Here is an 11,839-nt window from a genome sequence, read left to right on the forward strand (position 1 = left end):
GACATAATGAATGTCTGCACAAGAAACCGCATCGAAAGAACAATACGTAGGCGTTTAATGAATGCTGATCCAATATTGCAGTATGAGCGGAAAAAAAATCACAGCATATCCACGGGGTGAATGATGATGAGTGGGCGAAGCTCCGGAGGGAATCATCGGATCTTCCGCTTAAGGGGACGCTAGCACAAACACGTTAGAAACGTGCAGTACTCTCTAGTAAGGGGGAGCGGCCACAGAGTCTTACGCAGCCATTTACACATGCCGGAACGTGCACCGCGTTTGCCGACGCCATCACATGACTGCTGAGAGAGTATACCCCCCGTATTCATAAACGCTCCTCGACTTGAACTTGACTTGCCATCGCCTTGGGCAGCGCGTTCGAAACGCGTTGAAGGTAAGGCGGAGAGGCCACAGCGTCTTACACCAGCTTCTTACACGGGCCGTAACGCGCTAGCACAAACGCGTTAGAAACGCGCTAGAAACGCGGCCTTTCGTTAATGTTGGGTATTTATTGCCATCGTGGTGCGTGTGTCTATGTGCGCTTCGTGGCGTAGTGGGCTAACGCCGCGCGCTCGGAAGCGAGGGGTCCCTGGTTCGATTCCGCGCTACTGACACAACTTCGGAATTTTTTTTCTCATTTTTCTCAGACTGGTTACACACTACTACTACGACGACGGGGACGGAACGGGTGCCGCTATAAGGAGCTTCGCTCATAAAAAGAAATGTCCAGAATAGATGTTCTTAATTTAGCAAAGACCCTTGTTTGAACTCGGCAAGAGTTACATCGCGATGATAGTGTCCGACAGGCCGCCATGGCGGAAAGAAACTACAGAAGGGAGCGTCACGTGGCAATCTTGAAGCCTAGTCATTAAAACAATATAATGCATAACTCGCGAAAAAAATGCACTATAGTCACGTCACAGACGAGCGGTAGTTCTTTACGCCTTGCATGATGTGCTGCATACGTGCGTGAGTCGGTGCGCCTGTTTAGTGCCGTGGAACGTTTACAGAAAGAACGCCGTTCCCTCTGCCGTCCCTTTGTAAAAATAACGAGTTACCGTTACAGTTCCACCGAGCCCTAAAGGAATGGTGGCATTCCTCCGTTCCTCCCAAAAGGAACTAGTTCCTGGAACGCCGTTCCGTACAAAACTGCACCAAAGGGAATATATCGCTTTCGCATAGCCACACGTAAGCAGTTTGAAATGTCTCTGCCGAATTTCTTTTCTTTAACAGCGAAGCTGTTTAAGCCAGCCGTAATTTGTGGTGCGTATCAAGAGACTACCAAAAAAAGAAATTAATAAACTTTCTTGCAGAGGTGTGTTTCGAGGCCGCGTACCTCCGGTCCCAAAGCAAGCATCGGAACCACTATAGGCTATACAGCCACTCTGCCAGAACATGCATTTATGCTAACCATATGATTGCGTTCGAGCGTCGTCGTATTCCTCCACAGCTGGCGCGTTTGTACGCTCGTGCTCTGCGAGGTGAAGAGGTTTTGCGTGCTATGAGAGCGAGAGAGAGAGAGAGCGACGCATTCACGGAGCGGGTCTCCTGGAACGCGGTGTCGGTGTTGCAAGCTGCGCTGTGCAACGCGCAGTGTCGGCCGTAAGTCCGAGACGCGCGAAAAGAAATTATCGTCTACATGAGTAATAAGATGAAAAGTTCGTCTGCACTTCCGGAAAATTCTGGGCTACGATCACACAGCTTCGCTGTTTCAAGCGTTGCGCGGCCGAGTGCAAGGTTTTTTATTAGCAATATGTGTGATATTATTGAACCGGGATACAATTTTTGTGGATGATTGTGTACTGTGTGCAAGGGCATCTAATGAGTCATTGTTTTTATTGGCGGCCGACTTGAAGCGCGTATAAAAATGGTGTGTCACTAATAGCATGGCCCTAAACATAAATAATTATGTAGACATTAGCTTCACTACAAAATGTTACAAAATCAGATATAAGTATTTGTTAAGTGGCCAGTTGAAATAAAAAAATAATTCACCTGTGAAATATTTAGGTCTTATGCTGTCAGAGGATGGCTCTTGGTCATAACATCTCAATACCGTAGTTAGAAATGCCGGGCATGCCCTTCACTTGCAACAAAGTTTAAAACACATAAGTATTAACGTAAAAGAGCAGCGTAAAAAACAAATTTTACCAATGTTGGTGTAGGCATGCCCTGTGTTGAATGCGGTTTCTGATGTGCATATCAATGCAGCATTGGGTGAACGTTAAAGAACCCCAGGTGGACTAAAGTAATCCGGAGTCCCCCACCACGGCGTGCCTCATAATCAGATTGTGGTTTTGGCACGTAAAGCCCAACAATAAATTTTTTGCATATTAATGCTCTAGAAAAAGTCCAATTCGTCGCGACACTGTTCGACCTGGGGATATACAACCACTTTCTAAGTGTAAGAGGAAAAAATAACTTGACTGGATCCTTTTGCTTGAACAGGGAAGCAGGTTACGTCTTAAATTGTTTTACTCAATCTTTCATAATCATATTGACACGTATACATGTTTATCTTTCACCGGTGACCACTTTTCACCGGCTAACAAATGTTAAACGTAATCGCTAGGCACAGGACGCGCCTGCAGGTATCGGAAGTTTCTGGAACGTTATCGATGCTTCTATCCGTTGTCTCTTGTCACCGACGCTCATGTCATCTGATTGTATGAGCAACGCGAATTATCTAGAACTTTCTGGAAGACACGCGGGTACCACGGATTATTCTGGGACCTTCGATGACTCATGTATAAAAGCCGACGCGTTTCGCCGCTGATCAGATTTCGACGATCGCCGTCTGTGTTCGCCGCTTTCGTTGTGCTTCGAGTGTAGCTTGATTTTGTGGGCCTGCAAGGGTTCGCCGTCAGCGCGCCACGTCCACAGCTTGGCGAGCGGTCACGTGACATCGCCGACTACCTCGCCAGAGCCCAGTGGCAATCACGACGACCCTCACGCTCGCCGTCACCAGGCCGCTACATCTCGCCGCATCGCCGGCTGTATGCCGGCCCAACCCGGGGCCGATCTCCTAGCCCTTACCCGGGAAACTAAAGGCAGCAACCGATGGAGGTGCGGTTGCTGTACGACGCAATGCTGAAGATACTCCGCCGCCGACGAACTAAATTCGCGAATCATCATGACGAGGTATCAGCATAGCGCCTGGCAAGAGCCTTGACGACAACACTTCGCCGCCGAAAGTAGACCTACCAACGCGACGTAGCAGCAGCGCAGCAAGCCGACGCAGCCGTGATCCGACGCCACGACTTAACCGTAACGCCAGACGATGGTCTACCGATCTAGACGTGCTATTCGATGGTCATAACGTCACCGCTCTCGTCGACACTGAAGCCGACTATTCCGTCTGCAGTGGCGAGTTCGCCGCCAAGTTGAAGAAGGTGAAAACGGCCTGGCAAGGACCCGATATCCGGACAGCGGGAGGCCACCTAATAACGCCGGCTGGAATCTGCACAGCGCGAGTCACGGTAAACAACCGCACTTACCCGGCGAGCTTCGTAATCCTGCAGCACGGCTCCAGGGATGTTATCCTAGGCATGGACTTTCTAAACCAACACGGTGCAGTCATCGACTTAAGGTCCAAGTCGATAACGCTTTCAACGCACAACGCGACACCACCGGATACAAACACCAGTTACCATGCCTTGAATGTGCTAGAAGAACAAGTCACCGTTCCGCCTCGCTCCAGCGTAATGATTTCCGTCGGTACCGAAGTGCCTACAGACATGGAGGGTGTCATCGAGGGCGATCATCACTTACTGCACGACCGTGAAATTTGCGTCGCTAGAGGCATAGGTGAGCTACATGAAGGCAAAGCAAGAGTGATGCTTACGAGCTTCAGCCACGAATACAAGCACATTAACAAAGGCACCACGGTCGCCTACATCGACGAAATAGTACAATCCAGCGGTGCTTTCGCCTTCACGGATTCTAGTGCACCTGCAACGATGACTGTAGTACCTGAACCAACTTTCGACGTCAATCAGAACCTTCCCAATCATAAGAAAGAATAGCTAAAAGCTCTGCTCCTGCAATACAAGGACTGCTTCTCGTCGTCGTCAAAAGTTCGACAAACCTCTGTCGCCAAGCACCGCATCATAACCGACGAATATGTCCGCCCACTCGGTCAGAGCCCCTACCGAGTTTCGGCGCGCGAACGCGAGGCCATAAGGCAACAAGTCGACGAAATGCTACGCGACGACATCATCCAGCCATCCAAGAGTCCGTGGGCGTCCCCCGTGGTGTTAGTAAAGAAGAAGGATGGAACGCTACGTTTCTGCGTCGATTATCGTCGCCTCAATAAAATCACGAAGAAGGACGTATACCCTCTCCCACGTATTGACGACGCCTTGGATCGACTCTACAACGCAAAGTACTTTTTGTCAATGGACCTCAACACCGGCTACTGGCAAGTCGAAGTCGACGAGAGGGACCGGGAGAAGACTGCCTTTATAACACCAGACGGACTGTTCGAGTTCAAGGTCATGTCGTTTGGTCTTTGCTGGGCACCTGCGACTTTCCAACGCGTCATGGATAATGTACTGGCAGGCTTGAAGTGGCAGACTTGCCTCGTCTATTTGGACGACGTCGTTTGCCTCAAGCTTCGAGGAACACCTCCGGCGCCTTCAAAAGTTCTTCAAGTTATCAAGACCTCCGGACTCACGTTAAAGCCAGAAAAGTGCCGCTTCGCATACGAGGAGCTCTTGTTTTTGGGCCACGTCATCAACAAGTCTGGAGTTTGCCCTGACCCACAGAAAACTGCGGCCATCGCTGACTTTCCTCCGCCCGCCGACAAGAAGGCAGTCCGTAGATTTCTTGGACTGCGCGCCTATTACAGGCGCTTCGTGAAGGACTTTTCACGGATCGCTGAGCCACTGACGTACCTCACGAAGGCCGACGTCGAGTTCAAGTGGGAGACGCCGCAAGTCGAAGCATTTGAAGAACTGAAGCTGACGCCTGCAATCGCCGCCAATACTTGCACATTTCGACGAAAAAGCCGATACCGAAGTGCACACCGACGCAATCAGTGTAGGACTCAGCGCTGTGCTTGTGCAGAGGACTGACGGACTAGAAAGGGTTGTAAGTTACGCTAGCCGGTCGCTGTCGAAGGCGGAAACAAATTATTCCACAACCGAAAAGGAATGCCTCGCCATCATCTGGGCTACATCAAAGTTTCGTCCCTACCTCTATGGCAGGCCCTTCAAAGTTGTCAGCGACCACCACGCCTTGTGTTGGCTAGCTAACTGGAAGGATCCTTCAGGTCGCCTCGCACAATGGAGTCTGACACTTCAAGCATTCGACATCACCGTCGTTTACAAGTCCGGGCGAAAGCACTCTGACGCCGACTGCTTGTCTCGCGCCCCCGTTGAACCGCCGCCACAGGACGACCAGGATGACGACACTTTGTCGGGACCCATCAGTCCTTGTCTGCTTGTCTGGCGCCCCCGTCGAACCGCCGCCACAGGACGACCAGGATGACGACACTTTCTTGGGACCCAACAACAGCGAGCTGACCCGGAACTAATGAGCCTTGTAGACTGCCTGGAAGGCAAGACCGTCATTGTGCCCAAGGTGTTCAGGCGAGGATTGGCGTCGTTTTTCTTGCAAAACGACATTCTCTTAAAGACGAACTTCTCGACTGTTCGAGCCAACTACCTCCTCGTGGTACCCTCAGCATTGCGTCCAGAGGTTCTGCGAGCTCTCCATAGCGACCCAACGGCTGGACACCTCAGTTTTTCCCGCACGCTCGCGAGGATCCAAGAAAAATACTACTGGCCTCGCCTCTCTGCCGACGTCGCCCATTACGTAAGGACATGCCGAGACTCTCAGCGACGCAAAACACCGCCGACAAGGCCAGCCGGACTTCTACAGCCGATCGAGCCACCTCGCCGACTGTTCCAGATGATCGGGATGGTCATACTGGGGCCTTTCCCGACGTCGACGTCCGGGAATAAATGGATCGTCGTAGCTACGGACTACCTCACGCGCTACGCCGAAACAAAAGCCTTGCCCAAAGGCAGTGCCGCCGAGGTAGCCCGATTTTTCGTTGAGAACACCCTCCTGCGTCACGGCGCCGCAGAAGTCCTCGTCAACGACAGAGGTACAGCCTTTACGGCAGAACTAACTCAAGCCATCCTGCGATACAGCCACACAAGCCATCGCCGAACCACCGCCTACCACCCGCAGACGAATGGCCTCACCGAGCACCTAAATAAGACCATCGCCGACATGCTGGCAATGTACGTCGACGTCGAACACAAGACGTGGGATGCCATCCTTCCGCACGTGACCTTCGCATACAACACGGCCGTGCAAGAAACGACGCACGTGGCGCCGTTCAACCTGGTCTACGGAAGGAACCCGGCAACGACGCTTGATGCCATGCTACCGGACGTCACCGACGAAGAAAATCTCGACGTTGCCAGCTATTTGCAGCGTGCCGAAGAAGGCCGACAGCTCGCCCGCCTGCGCATCAAGAACCAGCAGAGGACCGACAGCCGACACTACAATCTTCGACGACGCTACGTCGAGTACCAGCCCGGCGACCGTGTTTAGGTCTGGACTCCGATACGCCGACGAGGACTTAGCGAGAAACTGTTACGTCGCTATTTCGGACCATATAAGATCATCCGACGTATTGGCACACTGGACTATGAGGTCGTGCCAGACGGCATTTCGTAATCACAGCGGCGCCGGGCACGACGTGAAGTCATAGAGTTTCTCACTATAACACCTAGAGGGTAAACTGGCGCCACCGTCTATGCGATTTTCTTAAAGGGCGCCGTGCCCTCATGGGAATGACGGGATATGTGTCTGCGAGGCTTGTGTTGGCTGGTGTTGTACGAGGCTCCGTCTAAAACGTGTCTATATGGCTACACAAATAACGCATTCTTAAAATAAAATCTACATAAAAGGCTTTCATTCACCCATATTACATCTCTCAATAAAGTTTACTCACCTGCAATGCAGCATCAAGCGAAGAAAAGCAAGAACAGACGACAAGTTGTTCCAAAGCGAGCGAGAATCTTATCGTCTGCCCTCCAACTTTAGCGGCCAGCTGATACTTATTACGTTCCATAGAATTCTGCATTGAATAGTATGTCCTCAAAATTAAACAAACATGTTTTTGTGTAATAATAAAGCTAAAGCAGTTTTTTACGTGCTGTTTTAGCAGGAAATGAATCATTGTGACAGACGGAACGGTGCTAGCCAGGCGCGTCTTCAAGGCGTTCTGGCTCTCCAAGAACGATGCCAATCCGAAGTCACAATATACCGGCATTCCCATGGATACCACAGCGCAGCAGCGCCAGTTTTCCCTCTAGGTAATATAGTGAGAAACTCTACGCGTGAAGTCATCCACGTGGTGCGTCTTAGCCCTTTCTACGCCCGCTGACGAACTTCGGTACTTTGTTACTTTGTTATTGTTTGTTGTTGTTTTTATTGCGATAGCAATTATATGGACACTTAAACCGGATTTCTGCCGTCGGCGTCGCCGTCGCCGTGAGGTTCCGTATAGATTCCAAGGGCGATAAAATCGTCGCCGCGCGCCGTATGCGCGAGCGAAAGCGCGAGGGGGGGGGACGCGCGCGCTATCACGGAGAGCGAACGCACGGCCGAAAGCAAACGCGACCGTCGCGCGAAAGGCCGTCGGGGTATGGGAGGGAGGGAGGCGGGGCGACGCTGTGCTCCGGCACCAAAGGCGTATCTTGCAATCGGGCGTAAGGAGAACTTGCCACTCTATCTCCCACGCGAAAGCAACAAAGCGGTAAGGCAGCGCGGGGAGGGAGGGGGGGGGGGGCGCAGCTTCTACTCTGCCAACAACTCCGTTCGTACTTTGCCCGGCTGTGGCCGTCGCCCGCACGGTCTCCTATCTCCACACGGCTCTGACCTTTGTATGCGCTGTGCATCCGCCGCTCAGTTTCCTTTGAAGCGATAGACCCCACGAACCTTGCCCACTGCGGCGGCTGCGATTGCTGCCAACGATTTGACAGTCGTTGTATGCGGTCATTCAGTGTGATCTATTCATGTTTGCTTGTGCGCGCTGACACCACGCTTGTTAATTCAGTTAGTAAGCGGATGTGTCCAAGTTTATGCAGCCGATAAAACTACTATCCCTACTCCGAATAGCTCTCTACTAATTTGCTATCGCAATTGATGCTTCGCCTTTCGGGCGAAACTGAGACTTTTTTTTCTCTCTCTGTACGCGTGGTTTTGTTTTCGCTTTCTTGTTTGTATCATCGGGACGATGCTTTTTAAGGGGAGGGTATTGACACGTATATATGTTTATCTTTCACCGGTGACCGCTTTTCACCGGCTAAAAATGTTAAACGTTATCGCTAGGCACAGGACGCGCCTGCATGTATGGGAAGTTTCTCGAACGTTATCGATGCTTCTATCCGTTGTCTTTTGTCACCGACGCTCATGTAATCTGATTGTATGAGAGACGCGAATTATCTAGATCTTTCTGGAAGAGATGCGGGTACCAGGGGTTATTCTGGGGCCTTCGATGACTCATGTATAAAAGCCGACGCGTTTCGCCGCTGATCAGATTTCGACGATCGCCGACTGTGTTCACCGCTTTCGTTGTGCTTTGAGTGTAGCTTGCTTTTGTGGGCACATGTTCGCCCAATAAAGAATCAGTTTCGTCATACACAGTTTTACGACTGTTTACTTCAGCGTCACTACTACGTGACAGTATGGGAATCTGCTGATCAGATTATCTGAAGTAGAGCACTGCACGGGCCGGTTTTTCAGGTCCGGGCCTGGCCCGAGCCCGAAAGTACCATTCTTTGGCCGGCCCGGTTCTGTTCCACCCATTATCCCTTTTGCCTTTACGAAGCTAGCTCGCGTTCTCGATTATTGTGAAGATACTGTCATGTGATCAACGGCCGCCGGGCGGTCTTCAAGCTGCATCATAGCAAGTTTTTGCCCTGCATCCCTTCTTTATGGTTATTTGATAATTTAACTGTGAGAGAAATAAACATTTCATTACTAGCCGAACACCCACAGATTATTATGTGAATATTTGGTATGAAAACAAACCATGCAATGGACAGTTAGGAAAATAGGGAGGGATCAGGCTGGCAACAACCACCGGGAGTGGGAGAACCCCGGCTTACATTTAGGGATGAAGTTGTAAAAAAGCACATCGGTTGATCACCATGCTCGTGCTTTAAAGTGTGCGGCAACATACTATAGCGAAGGCATAGGTGAACACTACCATACACGCCGCCGCCCGCCATTTAATCTCACTTTTTAATCTCATATAGTCATTCGGATGTACCTACAGTGATAGAACTCGAGCCACTAATTTTGGCGCGAATGTAAATTTAGATACGCTGGTTACTGGTTTTCAGAAATACGATAATACACGGCCACTAGAAGCTTTTTTTTTCATTAAACAGAAATTGTTGACCCACAAGGCTAACGCTCATCATATTTTCACGCGGAACATGCCATCTTTATTGCTTTATTCGGTTTCATTATAATGATGTCAATTTTTCAATCGACAATTTAGGCACCCTTGTTTAGAAATATATGCAAATTTAGACTCTGTCTAATTGTGTTTCAGTACAGTGCATCTACAACGTAGGCTTTCCTTGTTTTTTTCTCCGCCAGATTAAAGTATGATCTGCTTGCTTATTCACGTAAATTCGCAGGCAACGCACCAAGTGCTACAAAAACATAGACAAGGCTGCGAACACGAGGGTCGCGCCACTTAACGAGTGGAAATAGCATTCAAAATAAAAATTTACGAGGCAATAAAGTGCTTTGCATTTCTATTTTGTTTTTCATATTCCCCTCCCCAATGTTGAGAAATTTTGCAGCATCCGCGTAGTCTTAAAGCATTTGTCCAAGAACAATATACACTTGAAAGTCTCAGTTTAATTAGTTGGGCTAATTGTGAATTAACCTACGGCAGAATATTCAACTCGCTTGAAAATATAACGAAGAAAATTAATGGAAACCAGTAGTAAGTTGCCCTGTGCCTTAGGACACAAAAAAGTTGCAAATTAACTTTTCAGAATTTGTTTGCTACAATTTTATCAATGTACTCTAAGTACTTCTTGAAAACTTATTTAATTTTTGTTTTTCCGTTAAAATGATCATGCCGAAAATCTAGATATTTTTGTGCAGCAACAAAATATTGCAGTCGACTCTGCCTCTAGGCACGTCTTCCGCTCTTGAAAAATGTAACGAGCTCTATCGAAACTCATCTCATTGATTCCCGTTAAGGATAGCTCGGATACCTGAGACAGTCTAATGAATGTTTTTGCAGCGAGTCTCGCACCAATCCAATAGTTTTCAATTTCTTTAGCGCGACTGCAATGCATATATATTTCTAACTCTTTGTCAGGTTGATTCAAATCTGTGATGTCTAGCAACTCATGAAGTGTGCCTTTCGCCGCTATTCCCACCCACCCAAATGTGTTTCTCCTGGTCGATAGGCGGCGCCGCTGTCGAAATCATACCGCTACCTCCATCAAACTTCGGGTCGTCCGTCACATGCCTGAGCACGATCACCTCTAGGAATTCGAGGTGTTAATAGGCTGGGAACAATGTGGACAAGAGTTCGTTAGTGTCGCGAAGACGAAAGAATTCCTGCAGAACCCATGTTAAGATGATTATCGAAGTTAATGCGATTAGCATTTACACAATCTAGCGAACAAGAAGCGACACACCGTGTTAGCTAAGACATCTTTGTTTAGAATCCGTAGTGTTTCTCCTCATTTTCAAGTGATTCGGCTATATGCGGCCATACACTGTCTCCCTGATTGACCCGATTTGTTATGACCATCGCTCGCCAATGTTACCTCACGATGGTAGAACAAGGACCGCAGGCCGACAGCGCATTCAGTGACGACGATGGAATTACGAGGTAGGAATGATGTCGATAGAACGACGAAGGCATATAAGGACGACGGCATGACGACGATGAGAGGATTCTGAAGTGACGGCGATAAAGAATTGCGACGGAATACAATGCCATGACACCGGTGTTCTAATCTCGATTGATTGACAATAATAGCACAATACTAGCGGAATGAAATAGAAATTATGCTGATGGAACGGAAGGTGGTATGACGACCAACGCATTTAGTAATTTTTAGCCAACCAGACACGCTTCTGAATAACATACCAGCCTGCTCCCTTTCTTTTCTCCTATTCCTTCCCAAGACGCTTTGCAAACATATCCTCTGCCGTTGAGCTCAGTACGCCAGTGCTCTAGCTCATTAGGCCACGATCACACGTTTACAAACGTATCTTGCCAACAAGTATATTATTCAAGCTCGAACTTAGGGGGAACATTGAGCTTGGGGGCTCCTATCGAAATACATGGGAAATCGGAAATAGTTTCTCAGAGCAACCAATGCACCAAATTTGATGAGTTATGTTGAATTTAGAAAAAAAAGTTGAAGTGTAGTGATTGCCGAAAGGGATATTTTATTATAGGCTGGTCTACCTTTCTTACGTCAAATTTTAAAGAATTGCCAAATTTCGAAAAAGAAAACTTGGCGTATAGAGCTATGTAGCTCAGCAGCTAAAAATGATATCGGAATTCTGTAAACTGCACCTAATAATACATCGAAAGCGGATAGCAATCATATATCATACACCATCCTGAAATATACCACTATGTTGTGAATGTTGCATTTGCAAAACCCTTCCAAACATTATAACAAATTCACGTAAGTTTTAAGTTAAAGCAAAAAAAATTGTTCGCTTTTGATGCTCCAACGGGTGCAGTTTATAGAAATGCCATATTTGTTTTTAATGGCTGAGTTTCGGATTTGTAAACTTCATGCTTCTATTTTTTTGAAATTTA

Source organism: Dermacentor silvarum, chromosome 7 (assembly GCF_013339745.2).
Source record: "Dermacentor silvarum isolate Dsil-2018 chromosome 7, BIME_Dsil_1.4, whole genome shotgun sequence".
Classification (NCBI taxonomy): domain Eukaryota; kingdom Metazoa; phylum Arthropoda; class Arachnida; order Ixodida; family Ixodidae; genus Dermacentor; species Dermacentor silvarum.